This window comes from Camponotus vicinus, unplaced genomic scaffold, assembly GCF_025532165.1.
Source record: "Camponotus vicinus isolate PSW18456_S1 unplaced genomic scaffold, iyCamVici1.0 SCAF_7, whole genome shotgun sequence".
In the NCBI taxonomy this organism is placed as follows: domain Eukaryota; kingdom Metazoa; phylum Arthropoda; class Insecta; order Hymenoptera; family Formicidae; genus Camponotus; species Camponotus vicinus.
This window is the reverse complement of record NW_028141979.1, coordinates 12,734,941-12,761,042: the sequence shown is the minus strand read 5'-3', so window position 1 is coordinate 12,761,042 and position 26,102 is coordinate 12,734,941. Positions and strand designations below refer to the sequence as shown.

The following is a 26,102-nucleotide window of genomic DNA, read 5'->3' as shown; positions in this document are numbered from 1 at the left end:
ATTTTTTTGAGAAGTCCAACATTTGTTTTAAATACTCGTGTTATTTAGAATATAATTAACTATTAAGGCTACTCATCGCGGCTATATTGGATTGTGATTTTAGAAGCAAGAGATGACATGATGAAAATAATTGCGTGCCATTTTTAAATAAAAAAATTTAGATAAAACAACACTTTTGATCGCTTTAGCACTTCCAGAATGTTCCAAAAGTGCGTGCGTGCGTGCGTGCGTGCGTGCGTGCGTGCGACAGTTAATAAACAGTCATAAAATGAAGGTGAAGTTTAGTTATGCGTCTGCTCATAAACCTGCATGACATGAGGTTTCGTCACATTTATTTTATGGCTTCTTATTAACTGTCAAGGGAAAAGGTTAGTTTTCGGAAAATTTTAGAAGTTTGTTAAAGCGATCTGAAGTGTTATTTAATTCAAATATCTTTATTTATTTGGAAGTGGCACGTAATTATTCTCATCGTGTCATTTCTCGCCTCTGACGTTACGATTTCCAACATAATCAACAAGGGTTCAGGAGCCTTAAACGCGCAGCATAATCAATATCAGTATTGTTTAATAAATGTGAAACGATAAGATTAAGAATGTATGATATATAATATTTTTGGCTGAGACTTAATAAGAATTACATAGCATCGTGTTCATATGCTGCATTATCTTCTTCATTGTTTATTTGATGAGCATTGGCCAATAGTCGTCGTACGTTTCGTTGCCCGTCCCAATCTTTAGAATTATTAAAAACACTTCCTAATGTTTTATTAAAATTCTTTTCTGTTACGGTTTCACCATTTTCACCTGTGCAATTGTCACAAGACAAGTTTTTAATACAAAATACAAATTATAAATATATTTATTATTTTATATATTAGGATATAATATTGATGTAAAAAAAATTATGTACTAACCGAAAAGAGTTTTATAAAAAACTGTTTCTTTAATAACGTATTTATCTTTAGATTGACGCACTGCTGTGAGTTGCATGACTAAATGTCGACTCAAAAATTTTTTTAATATCGTCACAATTGTCTTGTGAATACTTCTTTCTGTTAGATGTTTTAGCGATGCCTTCTACAAAATAAAATATATTTTATTATATTTTTCAAAACTGCACATATAAATATAGCTGAAATCACTGAAATTTAAAAACTAACAAAATCAGCACGAAACTGTTCATCCTCAATTAGTCTCTGCTCAAAATTATTGAATTCTTGTATGTTTTGCAATTTGAGAGTTACATTATGTTTTTCAGTATATTTTTTTCAGTAAATTTTTGGACAGTCATACTCCCAATTTTAGGTTGAAGAGTGTTCCATAGCATTACGCATTAGCATTATTTGCTCACTTTGCAATTTTACTTCTACTTCTAAAGATTTTATTGCTGTATGGAGCAACAAAATGTCTGCAAAAAAGTTTGTAAGTGTATGCATCCATATGTATTATCAATACAATAAATATTAAATTAAATATTTTTTGAATGTAAAAAATATTAACCAACCTTTCGAAAAATGATTGTTTTTGTTATTTGTATCCTTGTTTCCTGTAGACTGAAAAATAACATGTAAAAATACAATCTTTATAAATGAATATTTTAATTACAGTTTGAAGAATGAAAAAAGTTTAATTTAGAAATAATATCAACGCTTATACAGACGTGTTCAGATTATAATTAGAATCAAACATATTTATTGTTAAAATAATTTTAAAACCATGCTTCTGGCGTTTTTAACAGTCACATTTATTTAAGTTTTATATTTTTTATAAGCTTGAATTTCTGTATAATTTTTTGGAGATTATTCGCATATCTTTTTTTAACTTTTTCTTTTTTTAAACAATTGTAATTCAATTAAAATAAGATAAATTGTCCACAGTGTACACACAATGATTTAAATTTGTACAAAAATAAAAAACCAGTCAATATCAGCGATAATATGATGTAAACATCGTCGACAAATGATGCGCAATGATTACGCAGTAGTGCTTGCTAATGCATTATGGATTTTTATCACTAAAAAGGTGTTTGCGAATAATCTACAGGAAAAATTATACAGAAACCTTCAAGTTTATAAAAAAATAAAACTTAAATAAATGTAACTATTAAAAACACAAGAAGTATGATGTTAAAGTTATTTTAACAATAAAATGTATTTGAGTCTGAACACGTAAACTTGATGTACATTTTGTACTGGATTTGATAAGTATATACTTACATTAGTATCCAGTTGAGCACGTTGTGTGTGTCTGTGTTCCTTACAATATTTCTTCTTTTTGTCTGATTTTCTTTGTCTGATTTCTTTTTCTTTTATTTCGATACATTTATCACTTATAAATTAATCTTCATTATTAGCTGCAACAAAGTAAAAAATAAATAAAATGTACAAAAATATGTGAAAAATATTAATAAATTGTAATGAAATTAAAACACCATATTGATTAATGTATAGTCGTGGTCAGTAAGGTTGCGACACTTTTTTTTCCCCTAGCGAATTTATGTAAGATATGTTACACATTCTATATAAACTCGTTAGGGGAAAAAAAAGTGTCGCAACCTCACTGATCAGTCTGACTACGACTGTACATATGAAAAAATGCAAAGTTGGGTAATAATAATAACTAGTTAAAAAATTAAGTTATTAATAAAATTAAAAAGTTAATAACTTTTAACTTAACTTAGTTAATTTTAAATGAGTTACTTTTAATTTCAACCAGTTATTTTTAAGACACAAACTTTAACTTGTTAACTTTTTTCCTAAGTTAAAAATTTATGTGTGTGTGTGTCTGAAAGAAAAAAGATTATGAAAGAAGAAATGCATAAAAAACAATATTTCTTTGTTATTTCATGTAAACTTAATTTACAAATAAAATATTAAATTTATTTGATGATTCATATTATAATTATTTTGAGTAATCTAACTTTAAAAGAAAAAATATGGTAAATGTTTACTTTAACTTACACAGCTCGAAAAATTTTTATTTTCACATATGTTGTAGAGGATACATTCCTAAGTAATACACTGTTTGAATTTTGCGGCGCTCTCTCTTCGTTCCTGAGATATGCACTTTTAAAGTTTCACACTTTTATATCATCTTTTCGTTATATCCTATTTACATATTTACATTTTTTTTTTACATTTGTTCATCACGGTTTCATATTATATTTTCCTTGTGTGTTTATATTTTTTTGTTTACGTTTGTGACTTCCATGTCGCTAAGCTATAGAAATATCACAAATGTATGTGTACACACACACACGCGGGGGGTGTAAGGGGAGCCTTCGGCCCCCCCTCCCGCAACCACCCCGCCGGTAGTCAAGGTGGACTTCGCTTTACAACTTACAGCATATATCCATTGTAATTGAACTCTTCCCAATGCGTCCCCTACCGGCGGGGTGGTTGCGGGAGGGGGGGCCGAAGGCCCCCCTTGCACCCCCGCGTGTATGTGTGTGTGTGTGCCTATATTTCTTCTTAAACATACATAATGTGATAAAATTATATTGTATTCTTGAAATTTTTTTTGTTAATAACTATTTAATAAATAACAATAAGCGGCTAAAACCTTCTGAAAGTTATTCAGAAAGATGACCTCGGGAAATGTAAACAGAAAAATATAAACATATTTAGAAAATAATGAAAAGATAATACAAGTAAGTATAAAATTTCAAAATTGCATATCTCAGGAACGAAGAGAGAGCGCCACAAAATTCAAACGGTGTATTACTTAGGAATATATCCTCTACAACATATGTGAAAATAAAAATTTTTCGAGCTGTGTAAGCTAAAGTAAACATTTACCAAAAATATTAACTTACCCAACTCTGAAGAATTGTCATTTGCAAAATCGGAAACCGTGTATATTTTCAGTTTCTTTTTCATATAATATTTTTTCAATGATATCCTCATGTTTTTCTCTGATTTTTCTTGGAAGTATTTAGTGTTATGAGCTGATATCTCTTTTGCATGTGTTTCATTTTCTGTAGAATAAGCATATGATTTTTTATTTTTAAGAATTTTTGATATTTTCTTTTGCGCTTCTGTGGATGTGTCTGGAATTAATATAATAATATTAATATATTGTTTGAATTATTTTGTTTTATTTAAAAAAAAACATTTCTTAGTATTACAATAATGTGTGTATTTACCTGCGTGACCTCTTAAATATACTGGATAGCAAAGCTAGTCTTCTGGTGCATTATATTTTGCTGTAATAAAATTGTTCAACTTGGCTTTTGTTTTTTTATTATAAGGAGGAAGCATAAACTTCGCTACGCATGTATGCAATTTTTCATCATATGTCAACCATTTTGACGGAACATAATCAATAGGAAAACGTGTAAAAGACAAAAAAATTGAAGTACTGTTACGGTGCGTCCAGATTATCGAGCAAAATCGCGAGCCGAATCTCGTCGCGAGCATGTACATTATCGAGCCAAATCTCCATCGCCCTTTCAGCTCCTTTGAAGAAATTCGGCTCGAAGCTCGCAACGAGGGCCGTGTTCCAAAATTACTGCCAGTACTGCAAATTCTATAGTACACGTTACGTATATTATATATTTTCAGTGCTGGCAGTAAACTGGCAGCAATTTCGGAACACGGCCGAGGTTCGGCTCGCAATTTTGCTCGATAATTTGGACGCACTTTTATATTAAACAGTTGTAACAAAAAAGACGTCGTACATATAAGTTCATATTTATAGGTTATTATTCTGCACACATTTTCCTATTATTCTTAACAGTTCTTAATATTTATAACACACATTGAAGGAAAAAATGGTACTTACTATTGTTTCCAACGTTACTTTCTTACGAGTATTTCATTTCAAAATAGTACTATCATCTACTCGGCTAACATGCATGGATAGCCACGATAGCCACAATGCAATAATGCATTGGTTATGTGACTTGAGGACGCGTCGAGCGTTATTTTGTTTTTCACTACATGTTTGTTTCCCGCCAAATGAAGGCTGCGTTTGACGCTTTCAACACTGAAAGCGTCGCTGTATCTTCGTTTGATATTTGATATTAAACGAAGACAGACTGATGCTTATAGCGCTGAAAGCGTCGAAACGAACGCAGCCAATAAAACGTAACCAATTAAGTGCTACAGCACCTTATTGCTGAGGCGCATACGATAAGTGCGGAAAACATTTTAAAAAACATATCTATTACAGTTTTACATTCTCTTCATGTGTGATAATCCATGTAATATTTTTTTTATTGAGATTACTTGAATAATAATATCACAATCAAAAGAAGAAAGATAAACAATGAGTAAGAACTCTCAATACCGTGTTCGAAAACATCGAGCACTGCAAACGGCGCGGAAAAAAGAAATTAAATATGTTAATGAAATAACTGCCAGATCAAGTAACTTAGAAGATTATCTGTCGAACTCAGAAAGAAATTAAAATGATAAATGTCTATTGGTATTTTCTTATATGTACACAGGACATAACATGTTTCTTTTTATTCATATATAGCATAAATTATTTAATCTAAATAAAACATTGGAATTTACGTAAATGTAACAAATAAAATTATTTCAGAAATAAGCAATTCTGTTATTGCAACATTGGAAAATAACCAAAGAAGTTTCCGGCACGAAAATACAATTATACATGATAATCCGGAGACTTATTCCGAAATATTAGAGCCAGTGTGCGCGAACACAGGAACAAGTTCACTAGAATCACAAAATTCTGAGACTGACGAACCACAAAATTCTGAGATTAACGAACCACAAAATTCTGAGATTGACGAACTACGTTCTTGGGCCATAGAATGTAACATTCAGCATAATCATCTGGATAAACTTTTGGCTATACGAAAGAATTTAATAACTGCTTTACCACATTCATCCACAACATTCTTACGGACATCTGAAGCTGAATATGAAATTGTAGATATGAAAGATAATGACAATGTACATCAAAATGGACAATTTGTATATTTTGGTATAAGGACAAAATTGCAAGAAATTATAGACAGCGAATTCTATCAATATGATGTGATTAGACTTTTGATCAACGTAGATGGTATGCCTTTATATACCTTTATATGCCTTTATATGCCTTTATATGCCTTTATCTGGGTCTGAAAGCACATCTTTCTGGCAATTCTTTGTAAGATTTATTATCATTTGAACGTGTACAAACCCTTTATTGTCTGTATCTATTGCGGAAAAAGTAAACCTAAATTTGTTGAAAAATTTCTTGATCCGTTCATAAATGAAATTAATGAATTACACGCTGTGGAATGGAATTGTAATTGGAAAAATGACATAAAGTTCAATTAATGGCATTTATTTGTGATACACCAGCTCGGGCGTTTTTAAAATGTACTAAAGGTCACGGCGGTTATAGTGCTTGCAAACGTTGTACAATTCCAGGTGAACTGCTTAGAATAAGGCAAAAGTTCTAAAATAATTTATCCGGGTGTAGAACATATAATTCGTACAAAACAATCATTTAATACGCAAGCAGATTCTGAACATCATATTGGTATTTCACCTTTACTCAACATAATTCCTGAAATAGATTTAACAAAAATATTTGTATTAGATCATATGCATTTATTTTTTAACGGGGTGATGAAAAAATTAATTAATTTTTGGATGAAAGGCTCATTAAAAATCAGATTGAGTTCACGGCAAAAAACAGAGATTTCACGAAGACTTTTGTCTTTTAACGTACAGATGCCTGTTGAATTCCAACGGAAGCCAAGAGCAATATTTGATTATTTAAAATGGAAAGCAACTGAATTCCGATTCTTCTTATTGTACTGTGGCCCTGTTGTCTTAAAAAATATACTTCCATAAAAATTATATGATCATTTTTTATTACTGCATGTCGCATGCAGAATTCTCTGCAGTGAAGAACTTGCACTAACACATAATAGCACAGCACAAAAGTATCTTCAAAAATTTGTTCTCTTATTACCACATCTGTCTGAACCACAATCCCAAGTTATGAATATACATAACTTGTTACACGTGGCTGATGATGTAATAAATTTTAATTGCTCTTTAAGCAGAATAAGTTGCTTTTCTTTTGAAAGTACTCCTAATAAACCTTTGTCGCAAATATGCCGCAGATTGTACGAGAAAAATACAGTTACGAGTAAAAAGCTATCCATCATTTCTAATAAAATATCTAAAAAGAAGTTGAAAATAATAATGTTTATATAAAAAAGATTCAATGGAATTTTATGACGATAACAACGAAAAAAAAAGATAATATGGTACTATTAAATAATGGTATAATCATGGAAATAAAATCTATGCATTTTGATAAAGACGATGGCTCGCTTTTGAATTTAACTATTGAAGGGGAAATATGGAAGAAAAAAAAATTATTATATAAATTCCCTTGTAAGTCAAAGATACTTAAAACATGGCAACTTTCTATGAAATCTGATGGTATTGCTAAATACCCTTTAACGTATGTATCTTACAAATTACTTCGTTTACAATTTCCTATTGAATTACAGAAAAAGAATACTTTCTTTGTTATGCCCATACTCCATTTACAATCTTAATCACACATAATAGAAAATAATCCTAAGCTTATAATTAGTAAGTAAACCTTATTATAAAATAAATAAAATTTAAATAAAAAGGCCTTATCATGCCCTACAAAGTAGGCCTTATTGAATCCTTATTTTTCTTATGTGATATCCTTCATAAATCTTTTCCAAAACATCCTTATCAAATCCTGATAAGGGCCTCATTAGACAAAAATAAGAAAACCTTTATTTTTCTTATGTGATATATCCTTCATAAATCCTTTTCTGGCCCTTATAAGTTAACCCTAATAAATAAGTATTTATAAAGTCACAGCATCCTTATCAAATCCTGATAAGGGCCTCATTAGACAAAAATAAGGAAACCTTTATTTTTCTTATGTGATATATCCTTCATAAATTCTTTCCTGGCCCTTATAAGTTAACCCTAATAAATAAGTATTTATAAAGTCAAAACATCCTTATCAAATCCTGATAAGGGCCCCATCAGAAAGAAATAAGGAAATGGTATCCATAATAAATAATCCTTTTTTATGGTATCCATAATAAATAATGATCGGAATCTCATCAGGTTAAAATAAGGAAATCTTTTTTAAGGTATCCCTAATAAATAATGATCGGGGCCTCATGTTATGTAAGGACGTCCCTAACAAATTTCTGCACGGGTATTGGTGCTTAAATAAGAGATATATAATTATTGCTATTGTTTCTAGAAACTCTTCTATTTTATTAGTTTATCTCGCAATTTTAATTAATTTTAATTACATCATGTTTAATATTAAAATCGATATAAAATCAAGCAATATATGAAAAGCTTACAATCGACATCATGAGGAAAGACAAGTAGTATCTGGCAATCAATCTCAATGATGCCGTTTCAACGTATCTCAAACTTGCCATCAGACAAATCGATAGCTCTGTATATGAAAGAGAAAGAGAGAGAGAGAGAGAGAGAGAGAGAGAGAATCTCTTCATCAAGCTATAAATTGATTTCGACAAGGGGAGGGTTCGCACAACAAAGGCTACACATTGCCCCCCAATATTAAAAAATTTTAAATTTTCTTTTTGCAAACGTTTGCCCATCGTTTGCCCATTAATGCCCTGTTGGAATTTTTGTTTGCCCCCTTTTAATTTAAAAATTATAAGCAACTCAATTTTGGGGGGGCCCTACTTCACGTTAGCCCCCCAATATTACAAAATTCAAAATTTTCTTTTTGCAAACGTTTGCTCATCGTTTGCCCACCAATGCCCCATTAGAATTTTTGTTTGTTCCCTTTTAATTTAAAAATTATAAGCAAATCAATTTGGGGGAGGCCAACTTCACGTTAGCCCCCCAATATTACAAAATTCAAAATTTTTTTTTTGTAAACGTTTGCCCATTGTTTGCCCACAAATGCCCCATGGAAATTTTTTTTGTCTTTTTAATTCAAAAGTTATAGGTAAATCAATATTGGAAAATTCAAAATTTTTTTTCTCCCTCAAATTCACTAGAGGAACAAACAAAAGTATTAATTCTACTCGGACATTTTTGTTTGTTCCTCTTTAGTTTAAAAATTATACGCAAGTGAATTTGAGCGAGAAATCTTTGTTCTGATCCACACTATACGGTCTCATAGATTTCCATCAGTTGATAACAAAGCTGACCAATTGGCCGAGCGACGTACGCACACAGATATAGACGCACCTGCCTTAATGCGCATGTCCCTTCCATAGCCTCTCCATATGCTTTAAGCGCGCGCTGTTGCATTTGCAATCTGGCACCGCCGCACCCGATAAGTCGTTATCTTACAGCGCGTATCGTCTTTACGTAATTTACGCTTTAGCGACATTCGTCGACTGACGGAGCTCTCTGAACAAACCGCATAACTGAGTTGGTTACATAACAAACTTCTTTTTTCTTCCCATATGTCTTGCAATAATAAAATAGTTTCTTTGACATTATAAAAGCTAATTTATTTTAACTTGTTGTCTTTGCTATTTGATTTTATGATTTGTTTGTCTAAGTTAAGCAACAATTGCTTTTGATTTCTTGTATTTAAAAATGCCGCGAGCAGCCGCTGTTTCCACAAACGAGATTATTGATGCTCTCGCAAAAGCTGATTTTTCAAGACACAAAAAGGACACTTAAGCCGCGCTCCAACCAAGTTTGGGATGATCTTTGCGCATTATTAGAAAATAAAATTGAACGTGATACTTTATTCTTGCATGTACAAAAGGACAGAAATGGCGTACTAAGTAAAATAAAACAACAAATGAATATAACAGATGTAAATGAAATAAGTGTAAATAGATCGAAAGATGATTCAGATGATCGATCTATTGAAAGTACAAGTAGCAGTGTTAGCGGAATCTGCAAAGATAATTATAATTGTCCAGATTTATTATTTGACTTAAATATAGATGATGCTTCATGGAATAGTATTGCGCCATTTTCTGTTATTTACAAGGAGAATGGTCGATATAGTAACAAGCGTCGTTATACCGTATTAAAACAGGGTTGGACGGTTATACAAAAAGCTTGCTGGGAAAAAAGTAAATTACCTTGTGCATATTCTTTTAAGAGAGCAAAGATTTTTGATCGTGAAAATCGCGTATATCTAGAAATAGTTGGCAAATGCAAAGAATGCGGCGCAACTTTTAAAGGACATTGTTTAAAAAAGCCCATTCCTGGTCACGGTATTAAAATTTCTGTGAAAACGACAGATACTCGAGGAATTTCCCACGTTAGCAAACATATGCTTAAAGGATTAGAAAGACAAAAAGTTGGAGAAGAATTGCTTTCTATAAAGGCTGCTAATTGGCGTTATAAAGCAACAAATGTTATGGCATATGGAGATCCAGAACCTAGCCATTTATATAGTAGCAGTGTTCTCAGAAAAGCCCGTCAAGAAGCAAAAGATAAAGATTTAGGATTATATAAGATTCCCGATCCTCTTATGTCATTACAAAAAATGAAATATAATGTAGAATTTGCAAGTATAATACGAGAAATAGCACTGGACAAATTTTATTGCATGTACTGGTCGCCGATGCAGCTTGATTTATATAAAGATATTATAAAAACTAAAGTACCTTTATCAATCGACGCCACTGGATCAATAGTCCACGAATTAAAAAGACCTAATGATCAATCCAGTGCAATTTTCTTATACCAGGCTATTGTCCTATCTTCAAAAGGAATATTTCCTGTTTTTTAGACTCTTTCAGAGAAGCATGATGCAAATACTATATCTTATTTTATAAAAGAATGGCTACGATCCGGCGCTCCTGCGCCATATGAAACTGTCTGATTTTTCATTTGCTTTATTAAACGGTATTTCCTTAGTTTTTAATGAATGTAGTTTGAAAACATATATGGACTACTGTCTACATCATCTTTCTGGCAAAAGTATTCAGACCGCAATAAAGTGCTACATTCGTGTAGATGTAGCTCATATAATAAAAATGATCACGAAGTGGACGTGTTTCAATGAAAATACAAAGTTCCACGTATTAAAAATTTCTATATTCGGTGGATTGGTCTTATGACAACTTGCAAATATAGTTCAGATTTTGAAAAAATGATATCAGCCGTTCTTATAGTTTGTTTAAGTGAATGTGATGACAGTGGGACTAATTGTGAAAAACAAGAAACTTTCCTTTTAAACACAATTCAAACATTTTCAATAGAATTGGATGAAGAAAACAACGATGATGTAAATGCCTCTACAGAACCCACTGAATTAGCAGATCTCAATGAAGAGTTTGATTGTCCACAATTAATAAAAATATACGATAACGCTAAATTGATAGCTGAAAAAACACGTACATTAATGCGACCCAATCCCTATTACGCTCCAGAATTCGCAAAACATTTTATGCGATTGTGTCGTTATTATGTTTTGTGGACAAACGTAATGTCTGAATGCAGCAAGACAAATTATGCTATAGCAAGTTCAACGAGATCTGAATCATATTTCAATGAAATAAAAAACATTATACTGTGCGACGACAGTAAACCTCTTAGGATTGATAAATTTATCATAAAGCATATTCGTTCAATTATAGCCACATGTAAAATTGAACGTGTTGCTTATAATGCGGTTTTAAAGATACATGAAGTTTCATCAGAAATATCCAAAGCCACCGAAAGTTTAGATTGTTCTACTTTTACGACAAAAGTAGTCGAATTATCAGAAAATATGAATGATGTTTCAGAACTTTCAGAGCAACATTTACAAGAAGAAGAAAACTGGCGCGGACAGAATATAAGGAAGCCTAGTGAGCATGACAAAATGATTCCGTCTAAAAGAGGAAAGTATTTACAGGCTTGTCCAAATGTTACTTTAATGCATAATCGTCCTTCACGCAAACGGAAGGATATGATAATACAAAATGACAATTTACTTGCTCCTGTAAAAATAGAAAAAGTAAAAGTTCAAGTTATGAATACCTGCTCATTCGATTCATTTATTGAAATAGTTAATGGATACTCGGATTATATTGTATATCAAAGATGTGTGAAAGCAGAATTTTCCGATTCTGAATTTTTTCATTTAGTTACTGACTATGCACTAAATAAAACTACAAGCAAATGGTACATTAAAAGAGCACTTTACTTGTCTAAAGCTCTTGATAAACCTCTGACAAACACACTGGATTGTTCATATAATATATCGAATTTAATTTTAAAGTTATTACATGATGTACCAAGTACAATTAATGAGTTCAACTGTAAAAAATGTAAAATTAGTTCTAAAATTATTGAACCAGTGCTGCAAATAGACTCACAGCCGATATTAACTGAAGAATTAAAAATTGGTTTAGAGAAAAAAGTCTTAATAAATATTTTTCAATAACAAACAAGAAAGTTTATTGTGATTCCTGCAAGAGTTACGGATATGAATCTAGAGAGCCGGGCCCACATCTGTTAATTGATACAGAACATCCTTTTATCAGTATGCTTGAAATAGATCTCGGATTTTCATCTGAAATACCTCTATCTGAAATACCACACTCCATTATGATAAAAAATGTTAAATATGTTTTAATAGGTATCGTACATTTTATTCCACCTGAAATCGAAAATGGCATTGGTCATTACACTGCTTTTTGCAAAACAGTAATCATTGGTGGATCATGGAAACAACATAATGATCTAAAATTTAAAGCAGATATAATTCCAAATGGATCCCTATCAAACACGCTAGTTCGACCAGCAATTATAGGGTATGTTAAAGTATCAAATTAAAATGAAAGAGATACTTAATAATAAAACGAAAATTAAACAATAATAATACTAAATCTGCTCGTGTGTTGCAAAGCAATAATAAAAAAATATAAAAATTAAAAATTCTAGGGCCAATAATACGAGCTAATTACTAAGGTCTAAATAACATAAATACAAATAATCATAAATTCGTTTAATTGAATAATAACAAAAACGTTTCGACTTTACTTAGTCTTCTTCAGTAAGAAATATAACAAAATCAGCAAAGTGAAATGATCCGTATTCATTGACAAATGTTTTTCGTATGTCGCATAGAAAGAAAGAAATCATAAGTATAAATTTAATCAAAATGTAAAATGAGAAAAAAAAACAATCGTTAGAGCGCTATAAATAAATAAAAAGAAGCCAATAAAAACCCTTGTAATAGAACATGTTTCGGCAGCACAACAAATGACTGACCCGGAGTGACAATTGGCCTCCCATTCAATCACAACTTTTTCGCTGGGAAGCGAGAAGCTCCTGGTTTGAAACTGGCCATAACAGCTGTGTCCGAGTCTATCACTTTCATGCTGTAATTGTATTATTTAAATTCAAAAATTGTTATTGAATATTAATTGAGATTAATTGAGAAAATGAATTAAATTAATAAATATTAATGAATTAATAAGCAATAAAATACTACATATTATTCATGATAAATGAAAAACTGATGAAAACGGTCAAAAAAAGTTAAAACTGCTTACATAATTTGTCATACATAAACATGTCTCTATAAGGCTCAAGATATTCCTAAAGGCTTCCTATCATTTCAGAGTCAAGAATACGACTAATAATAAATGTCATGATCACAGTAAATGTCAATAATATGTAGGTAACACGATAAGAACAAAGTAACAATTATCCGGACAACTCGTTTAAAATATCATAATATGCGCTATCGAGTAATTCGGTGTCTGTATTATAATTAATTCCATGTTTTTGTTCTTTAATATGTATCATTTCAGAGATAAGTCTCTTCCTGTAATTAGACTCTATGTCCAATATTTTAACATTTTCCCAATCCATGGTATGTTGTGTATTGAGAATATGTTCTGAGACCACCGAATGCCTCGCAGATTCTAACATAATATTCTTTACGTGCTCCCTAAGTCTAGTTCCTAATTGTCTTTTTGTTTGGCCCACATATGAGGCTTCGCAGCTTTTGCAATTAATTCTATAAATAACATTGGATTTAGATGAATGCTTATTCTTGTCTTTTTGGACTTTAATAATTCTATCCAGTCTGTTGAGACAACGATACCCAACTATAAAATCCGACCTTTTAATGTTGGATGCAACCAAATCTGAAATGCTATTAATGTAAGGAATGACAAAATAATTGTTATTGTTCTCATTATCCGTGGTGTTAATTGTCTGAGTTAATTTTTTGTTGTAAATCGTTTTTATTCTGCGATTAATTTCATTAAAAATTAAATGTATAGGATAACCGTTGCTCAACAGAATATATATACATATCTCTATATTTTTCCTATGGAATACGGGGTGAAAAAGCAGTATTGCTCAATCAACAAGGTTATAGATCGTTCCAATTTTATGGCAATTAGGATGGTTAGAAAAGAAAGATAATAATCTCCCTGAAAAAGTTTTTTTATGGAACCAGTCAATGTAAATGGTGTTGTTGAAAATCTTAATATTTAAATCCAGAAAACTAATGCTGCGTTCCACCTCATACTCCACTGTAAATTGTAATCTTTCGCGATAACCGTTAAATTTGTTCAATATGTTGGTGACTTCACTAACGGGTGCAACTAAAATAATGTCATCAACATAGCGGTGGTAAATTGGAATACTAACATCCAATGTGCTGAGTATCGATTCCTCCAAATCTTGCATAACTATATTTGCTATAATAGGAGATAGTGGCGAGCTCATAGGAGTCCCATGAGATTGTTTATAAATATTGTCATTAAAAGTAAAATATGTGGAAGACAAAATGAACGTAACCATCGAAATAAACTCGCTTTTTGGAATTGTCGTGTGTATTTCAATAAAATTCCACCTGTTGTTAATACTGTCAATTGCAAGATTTGCAGGAATGTTAGTAAATAGCGATACCACATCTAACGATATCAATACACTCGACGCTTCTATTGTTTTACCAGAAAGTGTGCCATATAATTCAAAACTATTATTTACATTACTTTTGGCTTGAGGAATACTAATTGATAGAGTTTTGTGTACATAAGTGGCAATGGAATATAATGCGGTGTTAACAGAGGAAACAATAATTCTGAAAGGAATATTTTCTTTATAAATTTTCGGAAGGCCATACGCTTTATGGAGGAGAGAGTCGCTGGATCTTAAAAAGTAGTAATCTTTTTTAGAGATGTAATCCTTTTTTAACCACCTCTTAAGGGTATTATTTAATTCCCTTTCTATCTTTAAGGATGGATTTTTTTTGATAATGGAGTATGTATTGCTATCTTTTAATAGATTCTCCACCTTGTTAATGTAGTACTCCTTGGTCATTGCAACGGTGACATTACCTTTGTCAGCCCTTGTGAAAAGGATATTTGGATTGTCTTGACAAAGCTTATTTGTGAATTTATGCAATTTAAAAAGTTTTTCTTGTGTCCAGTCCAATTTCTTTCTATTGTGTAGGAAACGGGAAAATTGTGGAACTATAATGTTGCGCACTGTCATTAAATTCTTGATATTCGACCGTTTCGAGTTACCTTCTAAGTCTTTAATAAATTCGTGAATGGCCAACTTTTTATTTTTATTAATAGGAAGGCTAAATTTGCTCCCCAGTTGTAATAAATTAGATACGTTAGTTGGTATCTCAGTGTTTGTTAGATTGATGAACCATTTGTTATTTGTGCAGTTTAACGGATTAGATGGATTTGTTTGAATATGATTGGGAAATATGAAATTATTAGTGTTAGTGCTATTTGAATCTGTGAATTGTTTGTTATTCGTGAATATTAAGAATTGTGGCGTGTTATTGTCCTTAATGGGCTGACAAAGCCTAATCGGCTCAATATTGTTCATGTAGTCATCTTCCTTTTTTTGAAGTAACCATAAAAATTTGTTTTTATGGGTATAATATAGCTTTTTTTGAAAATTCTTAAAAGAGATAAAATGATGTTTCAAAATTTCTCTCCATATGTAATTAGGAAGACTACAGGATAAGATTCTTATACTATCTAGGAGTTTTCTTTGTAAGGAATCAATTAGTCTGCATAAGTCCCCAATTTCAATATTTAAAATTCCATTTCTGAATTTAAATAGCAAACCCTCCAGTTTCTCTCTGAAGTGATGCAATATAAACTTGGTAGTACACACACCAAACATGTGATTAGCAGAATAAAAACGATTTACGGTTAATCGCAGAATAAAAACGATTTACAACAAAAAATTAACTCAGACAATTAACACCACGGATAATGAGAACAATAACAATTATTTTGTCATTCCTTACATTAATAGCATTTCAGATTTGGTTGCATCCAACATTAAAAGGTCGGATTTTATAGTTGGGTATCGTTGTCTCAACAGACTGGATAGAATTATTAAAGTCCAAAAAGACAAGAATAAGCATTCATCTAAATCCAATGTTATTTATAGAATTAATTGCAAAAGCTGCGAAGCCTCATATGTGGGCCAAACAAAAAGACAATTAGGAACTAGACTTAGGGAGCACGTAAAGAATATTATGTTAGAATCTGCGAGGCATTCAGTGGTCTCAGAACATATTCTCAATACACAACATACCATGGATTGGGAAAATGTTAAAATATTGGACATAGAGTCTAATTACAGGAAGAGACTTATCTCTGAAATGATACATATTAAAGAACAAAAACATGGAATTAATTATAATACAGACACCGAATTACTCGATAGCGCATATTATGATATTTTAAACGAGTTGTCCAACGGATAATTGTTACTTTGTTCTCATCGTGTTACCTACATATTATTGATATTTACTGTGATCATGACATTTATTATTAGTCGTATTCTTGACTCTGAAATGATAGGAAGCCTTTAGGAATATCTTGAGCCTTATAGAGACATGTTTATGACAAATTATGTAAGCAGTTTTAACTTTTTTTGACCGTTTTCATCAGTTTTTCATTTATCATGAATAATATGTAGTATTTTATTGCTTATTAATTCATTAATATTTATTAATTTAATTCATTTTCTCAATTAATCTCAATTAATATTCAATAACAATTTTTGAATTTAAATAATACAATTACAGCATGAAAGTGATAGACTCGGACACAGCTGTTATGGCCAGTTTCAAACCAGGAGCTTCTCGCTTCCCAGCGAAAAAGTTGTGATTGAATGGGAGGCCAATTGTCACTCCGGGTCAGTCATTTGTTGTGCTGCCGAAACATGTTCTATTACAAGGGTTTTTATTGGCTTCTTTTTATTTATTTATAGCGCTCTAACGATTGTTTTTTTTTCTCATTTTACATTTTGATTAAATTTATACTTATGATTTCTTTCTTTCTATGCGACATACGAAAAACATTTGTCAATGAATACGGATCATTTCACTTTGCTGATTTTGTTATATTTCTTACTGAAGAAGACTAAGTAAAGTCGAAACGTTTTTGTTATTATTCAATTGAACGAATTTATGATTATTTGTATTTATGTTATTTAGACCTTAGTAATTAGCTCGTATTATTGGCCCTAGAATTTTTAATTTTTATATTTTTTGATACTTAATAATCTCACACTAAATATATAAGTCAAATAAATAAAAAATTTAAAAAAGAATAATAAAAAATAAAAAATAAATAAAAATTAAAAAATAAATAAAAAATAAAAAAAAATGCACAAACACACACAACACATAAACACCCATACCTACACACCTACACACATACGCACACACAAACACAAGAGGTGTAAATCCGACCGAGCAACATCCACGTTGTACACCTTGGGTAAAGCTAATGCCGGTATTATAAATTTTGACAACTTGTGACATACAAAAATTTTATTCTAAACGAATAAACGAGTGAAAATAATACCTTTCTGAAATTTAATTGCGTTTGATTTTTTTAACTGGAGGGAGGAAATTCCAACGGGGTATTCGTGGGCAAATGTTTCCAAAAAGAAAATTTTGAATTTTCCAATATTGATTTGCTTATAATTTTTGAATTAAAAGGAGGCAAATAAAAATTTCAACGGGGCATTTGTGGGCAAACAATGGGCAAACGTTTGCGAAAAGAAAATTTTGAATTTTGTAATATTGGGGGGCTAACGTGAAGTAGGGCCCCCCCAAAATTGAGTTGCTTATAATTTTTAAATTAAAAGGGGGCAAACAAGAATTCCAACAGGGCATTAATGGGCAAACGATGGGCAAACGTTTGCAAAAAGAAAATTTTAAATTTTTTAATATTGGGAGCCAACTTCACACGGGTTATCATACTTCGATATTCTGCGAAATGATGTAATCTTGTTAGATCGTGTCTGATGATTGGCCCTTTATCTCTCAAAGACTCATGTTCACGCGAGAATCAATGTTCGTCTCGATAATCGAGCTATTGTACAAAAGATGGGTTACCCCGATTAGGAATTCTTACGTGGAATCTTTACGAGCCTTTCGATCTCTCCCTCGACACGTTGCCATTCCGGATCACGTGTCGCACAAAGCCGAGATAGTCCAGCTGTGCCTTCCAATCGAAATTCAAGATACCTACGTAGAAGAAGATACGTAGAACAGGAAGCATCTGTGCATTTACACGGATCTGCGATGCTATCTACAAAGAGGATGAGAGAAGGAAAATATATTCTCGCGCGCAGACAAGGTGCATTTTTCCCGCAACAAAAAACAATCTGAAAAGTATCACGCGCTATTGTTGCAGTGGCAACTAGTCTCTTTCATAAAATATTGAACTAAATTTAAATTTAAATTACATATGAATGTCTAATAAAAATGCATAAAATAATACTTGATAATTAATAGAATAGGTAAAATCGATTCGGACATTGATTTGTCACTTATAAAACTTTCAGCATTTATCGCGCACTGAATTCTCCTCTCATCTCAGTCAAAATTTCGGATTCTCTTTATAACAATCTTGTCATCACCGCTACTAGCTCGGCTAATATTTATGAAATGAGCATGTGTGTGTCCGTAAAAAAAATTGGAATATCCGGACCATGACGAACAAACGTAAAGGGGAACGCAATTCGAATATATTCATTTACTTTGTACGGATAAACAATGCTTTTATTTATTTACATCAAATACTCAACAAAGTTGCATGCGCGCACATTGAATAAGTTGGCAGAATAAACTGTTCGACATGGCAGGCCGGATTATTAATGCAGGTTATTTTTCGAAAGCGTTATACGCTGGAAAGCTTGGCGACACACTCGGGACGGAGAAATATTCCACCGATATGGTCAATGCAATCGGGGCTACCTTTACGCGAAGTCACTGGAAAGTTGAGCTGCATAAAAACGATACAATTTATCATCATGCATTGTTATATCTATAAAAATGATAAAATCCAATGAAATTTAAAAAATACATGAAAACAACATTTTCATTACATCGAACTTTAAAAAAATAAATGTTTTGTTTGCGTATCATATCATTTATTATATTTACATTAATGAAATATATTAATAACTTGCATTATACGATAATACCTTTCGTTAATTTATTTTCAAAGGGAACCATCACAGATATAAAGCAATTAATGGTATAATATTATTTTGGAGAAATTGTAAGAAATTTTATTTTTTTAAGGCGTATTTACGTTAGATAAATTTATCACATCATTTTCAACAAACTGTAAGTAGATATTAAATGAAGATAACAATCGCTCGATGAGTATAATTGGATAAGACAACTGACGGAATTAGCATTTTCTCAATTAAGTTAGCGCAAAATTGCATTTTCAATAATTCGCTGCAACTCTCTAATCAACTGCTGCTGGTAAGCTATATTTCCTGTCTTAATCGTAAATTTCGGATCGAAAGATAGTCCGCGAAGGAGGAAAGGGAACTGATAACAAAATAATCCCAAAATACCGCAATCATCTACGATGACTAGTACCTCCGAATTCTCTTTCCGACTTTGGGAAACTTGACCATTGCGCTTAGTTCACTTTACAACCCCTCGACCCTCGATAATCGACAGAACTCTATTGGCTATCTATATTTGCTATCTAATGATCTAACATCCGTTAGCAGGTTTCTCCAGCTTAGAAACGTTGTTACGTTAGCCCATGTCAGAAGTATAGAATTGGCGTTAGATAGAATAGTTCGATGATGGATATAATCCTTTAATATTGGTACCGATATTTTTCACTAAAATTCTTTCATTAGAATTATTTCTTCGTAAATCGCATCAGTTATAAATTGAAAAAGAAAACTTATTTTTTTATAGAATGTTCATTAATCGATATTATAGAAAATATAAATTAAAGAAACAGATATATGTAGATAGTAATTTTTTTTATTTTATCTAAATTATGAATAACATAAAAAATCAAAAAAGAAATAACGAAAATCACTTTTAGTCAGTTAAAGCCGGATTATCGATATATCTCAGCCATTGAGTGAATCGAAATAAAAGCCTGCCGCATAATAATGCGATAATCTAATCCGATTTAAAGCGAGTGAAATAATTCCGGATTAAAGTTGCGGAAAAATCATTTTCATTTATGTCTCGATTCGGTGAAAAGATCAAATATTGTTTATGCGCATTTATTTTCCCTTCAATTGTTGATCGGACAAGAAACTATCAGATTCGCTAAGTTCCGACACGTAAGATCTCTGTCTGCCTCTACTTACGATGCCGTAATCGCACTCGCAAAGCGCATACACACACGTATACACGACACAGAAATAAATTAAAAGAAAAAGAAAAAAGGACGGCTTGGTATCGAATCGGAAGTACAAAGTAAATTCGACCGTTGCAGCGCCCAGAACCACTAATGTGCTCGCTCGCAGCACGGACGGTAACTTCGAGATGACCTTGGTCACGAAGGCCACGATCTACCATCAAGGATTGGTCGAGTGGAAGCCGCCCGTCATATATAAATCATCGTGATCTGGGCCTGCGAGATGCGTTTCCGGGTACTTAGCTGTAGATCTTAAGCGTAGATTAGATCACAGACGATCGGCTTGCCGCGTGGATCTCCGATCGATCGAGAGGGAGAACTGGAAATCATCCCGGAAGACGGATCCCGAGTAAAAATTCAATCATTTTTTAGTTAGTAACTGGCCAGGAATCCTAGTTACTAGCTAGTTTGGCGATTTAACTAACCAGAAACTGACAGGTTTGGGAGACGCTTGCTTCGTCAATAACTGGACAGTAAAATTAGTCAGTTCCTGACCAGTTTCTGAGTACAAGATTTTGACCAGTATCTAACTAGTTTCTGATAATTTTTTAATCAGTTTTTTAATCAGTCTCTATCCAGTTTCTCAATCATTGGCCATTTTGTAAGTAGTTTTTAAACAGTTTATGATCAGTTTCTAAGCAGTTTTCTGAGCAGTTTTTGAACAGTTTTTAATCAATTTATAACCAATTTTTTTTACCGCTTTCTAACCAGTTTCTGATTAGTTCTATTTAATTTTCTAAGCAATAATTTATATTAAAATTACAATATTTAACCTTTTTATTTTATTTTATTTTAATTTTAATTTTTATTTTGCTTTTTAGTATATGTATAATATTTGAACACACTTCTATATAATAGTTATATTTAATATTTTTATATTTTATTATATTTGGACTGTCTTCTTCTTATTCCCCGTACTGCATATCCTCATTAGGACAACGTACTCTTGAATAACGCCCTCATCCTTGTCTCTTGCGATCTATATAATATAAAAAATATAAATATGTAATAAAATTAATATTTTGTTGTTCACCGACATTATATGATCGCGTTTTTTGACGTGTAACAAAAATATTAAATAAAAAATTAATTAATTAATTAATATTTCTTATCCCTTTGAATTAAATATTTAATATTAAATATTAAATATTAAATTCAAAGAGTTAAGAAAATATTAGATACATAGACATTTTGGTTATTGGTGTGATGTCTTTTACAGACAACATTTTGTTTGTAATATATCTGTATTTTATCTGTTTTTGCAGGTGTTTTGCAGGTTTCTTTTCTAAATGATGCAAATGTATTTATCTGTTTGAATTTTATAATTAATATTCTTCGGCATGTAATAATGCTGAAGCATAAAATTCTATGCTTTCTTTGTCACCTTCTTCATGAAGTAATGGAATTATAACAATTTTACTATAAATGTCATTCAGATTGCAAGAAATTATAGTAGAAGATACATTTGTTGCTAATTTCCACTCTTGTAAATTATTTGATAACAATGGATATGTATACATACATTTCATTTTTTTTCAAACATATCCTCTCGAACTGAATGGCGAACTCTTACACGATTACAGCGCCCTTATCTAATCCTCATCCCGTATCTCTCTCTATCACGTTATTTATAGAAGATATAATTATAAAGAAGATGCACTGCTTTTTCCACTCTACTTTACCGATATTTTAGATACATACGGACTGAAATTTTCGAAAGAATGCCATTTATTAATTAGGCAATTAAATTCAGTTTTTATAGTTCGACAATGTTCTACGATGCAGTACATAATCGTGAAAACTACTGTTTTATGCATAAAAACTATAAAACTTTTATAAGAAGCTAATATTTGTACAAGTTGACAGCTCTGACGCCATGTTGATTTAAGAAATCATAAATAAAAATGTAATTTTATACTTATTTTTTTTCTCAATATAAAATCTCATACTATATAGTTTTCACGTGTCTGTTTGCGTGTATACTTCAATTCTGGAAAAGGATTTTTAATTTTATACAGGCAATAAAAAATGGTACACTTCCAAAAATTACGGTGTTTTTGTCGATAAAAAAGGCGACTCCGGCATCCTCTTAATTGTGTAAAAATCATTTTGTAATGAATCACACAGAATGTCAGTTATTTGTACTATAAAATCATTTTTAATAATACAATATTATTAGGTTTTCTGGTACTTAATTTAATCCTTTATAATATATTTTAAGTTGTAACGATGCATCCCGGTGCATCGTTACGATTCCCGGCATAACACCCGCCAGAAGCTGCCGCCCGGCAGAACACCCGCCGGGCAGAGGCAGGGGCGTGGTGCGCCCACCTTTTTAATCGTCGTAAACACGGCCCGGAGCCGTTAAGGGCTTAAAACGACCGAACACCGCCGATCGTAGCCGACATGGCCCGAACCGCCGACCGGCGAAAACCCGCGTTCGGCGCGCAACCCGAACCCCTCCGAGCGGGCCCGACCGCACCGTTTCCGATAAACCCGTTCGGAAGGGGGTGATACCGCCGCGCGCCGACGCGGGTAATTAGCCGGTATAAAAAGGGCCCATTTCGGAGTCTAATCACCACTTCTCCAAATCCGCTCTAGGCAGTAAGCCTCAGAGAACATCCAGAGAAATTCTACCGAGCACAACTACCACGGACGAAAGGTGGAGCGAGCTCCGTCTTAGCCGAGTGATCTCGATTCAAAAGTACGAGTACATCCGCCTAATCCTGCAGCTGGGCCATCCCGGAAGGTGGAGCTCAGAGCCGCCCCGAGTCGAGTGTTCTCGACCCAGTTGCAACGCGAATTCCATCCTTCGCGACGCGATCCCGTCTCGCGCATCGCAAATACCACCGAGCGCACCGCGCATTCGTTTATCGCGGCCTCCGCCGCCGTCGTTAACGAACGCCGTCTAAATAAAATCGGACGCGTACTTTAAATCGAAACATCTGGGAAACTAATATTTCCAAGAAAGCGACCGTCGATCGCGCGAAACCGGGGATTCTCGGAACGCCGGGATTCTTCGCGGAAAAAGCGTCGTAAAAACGCGTGCAGTACACTGACCTCGATTCGCGTGTTATAAACACGAACAGGTGTTTGAAATGAAGACCGTATTTCGACACTCTCGAAACTGTGATTACCACGTTGATTTGTCATCGCGTCAATTATAATTTAGTGCAATTAATATCCGCACAACACACACAACACACACGCACACTACACACACACACACACACACACACACACACACACATACACTCTGTACATTTATTCAAATACCAATAAAGACATCCACTTACACACATCGCGTATTTTCTTTAAAGGACCTTGCACCGGCGATCTATCCGTAGCTGCGAAAAACGCCCGAAAATACGATCGTTACAAAGTATAATAGGTTTATCATTGCAATCATTTTTCTGTTTTAAAATTGATGTTTGTGTGAAAGTTGGACATGGTTTTTGAATTTTATTAGTTTCATAAATGCGTCGGCACACTTGTGGTAAAGGTTGATTACCTGTTCGGATCATTTTTCTTATTTTACCTAACATACTTTCATAAAGAAAGGCTGATATATTATCTAGTGTGCAATTAAAATATTCAACATCATTAACAATATGAATTAAATTATGTACATTAATGCTGAGAGATGTATTATCATAAATAAGTGGCATTATGTTAAAGAAGCTATCTAAATATTTTCAAGCTTCATTAATAAATAAATGAAGAAAATGTGACACACTGCATAGTATTCTGAAAGCAGCATGTAATAAGCAATAATGTTTATATATCTGAGTATTGAGAATTTTCTTGAATAAGACGGGGCCAATATATAACAAAATAAATCTTAATTCGGATGCTTTTAATTGTGCAATTGGTTTACGAGGCTTGTGTTGGAATTCACATGGTGTCCATTGTTATATACAGTCAATTCTTTCATCTAATACACGACGATAAGATGGTTTGAATTTTGTATCTGTGTGATCAAAGTGCCAAGTATCCAAATATAATTTTTTCATGATTCCTAAGCAAGCCAAAGATTCCGAAATCAGATCGATTATATCTTGATCAGACCGAGATGGAGAAGTTCCTTGAGAAACGTGAAAATCTACCCGGGAGCTGATTGTGGAACTGACCATCAACTGCTGGTAGCCGAATTTCGTCTCAAGCTGAAGCGCCCCCCGCCCCAAACCTTCCAGAGAAATCGCTGGCACCTGCTTAATGACGAAAAATACAGAGAGCGAGTACAGAGATCCCTCGAAACTATAACAAATATATATCGAGACAATCTCGACGCCAACGGCCTATGGGAGAGACTGAAGAAGGAGCTGAATTCGACCACAAAAGAGACGGACATGTGTGATCCGAGGCTGGATAGACGTAAACCATGGATATCGGATGCAATCTGGGAAATCATCAAGGAAAAGAAGTACAAGGCCTAACTCGAGCTAATAATGAGAACTATAATGAATACGGCAAACTCATCAAAAAGGAGTGCCGTAGAGATAAAGAGCACTATCTCAACAACATCTGCAAAGAGATAGAAACACATTCGAACAGAAATGAAACCAAAGATCTATCCAGAAAATACGCCTGATTATTCGGGAGTTCAGGCCTAAGACGCTAACGGTGGACAATGAGAATGGCCAGCCAGTAACCACGTTTGAGGACATCCTGCAACGCTGGAAGCAGTACTGCGAAGATCTTATGAGCGGGGAAACAAATGTCCAAAACGATAATGATAACACAGGAAATATCGAACAGGAACCAGACATTCTTAAAACAGAGATAAGTGCTGCCATTAGGGCATTCAAAGGCAACAAGGCACCTGGATTTGATGAAATTGTCTCAGAAATGATAAAAGCTACTGGACACCAAGGTGTCGATATCTTACATGTCATATACAATAAGGTATGGTACTCAGGAATATGGCCAGATGACTGCGTGAAATCTATATTCGTACCAATCCACAAGAAAGGAGCAAAGTCTAATTGTAGCAACTATAGAACAATTGCCTTGATCTCATACACGAGTAAAATACTGCTGTGGATTATCAACGAAAGGCTAAAAACATACATACACCCACAAATACCAGAAGAACAGGCTAGATTCATGCCTGGTAAAGGCACAAGAGAACAAATTTTAAACGTCCATCAAATAATTGAGAAACTGAGAGAATTTAACACACCCGGATATCTCTGCTTCCTGGATTACCAGAATGCTTTTGACTGCGTTAAGTGGGAGAAACTCTGGAACATCATGGCAACACTTGGAGTCCCTTCACATCTCATTAATTTAATTCACAACCTCTACTCATCCAATGAAGCCAGGATCAGAGTGAACGACCAGCTAACAGGAGCCTTTAAGGTTGGAAAAGGTGTGAGGCAAAGCTGCATCATATTACCGATTTTGTTCAACATCTATGGAAAATGGATAATACGTGTGACTACGGAGGGATGGAGCGGAAGAATCTCTATAAACGGAAGAAAGATCTA

General features: G+C 33.0%; 1 long non-coding RNA gene across 1 annotated transcript; it reads right to left on the bottom strand.

The window, feature by feature from the left end:
- Positions 1-621: 621 nt before the first annotated feature.
- On the bottom strand, positions 622-4,906 carry LOC145974837 (uncharacterized). The gene is made up of 8 exons (XR_014439818.1): positions 4,782-4,906; positions 4,144-4,203; positions 3,814-4,047; positions 2,216-2,352; positions 1,504-1,552; positions 1,160-1,407; positions 914-1,076; positions 622-803 (listed from the first exon to the last, which is right to left on the bottom strand). It is a non-coding gene; the product is annotated as an uncharacterized LOC145974837 (long non-coding RNA).
- Between the last annotated feature and the right edge of the window lie 21,196 nt (positions 4,907-26,102).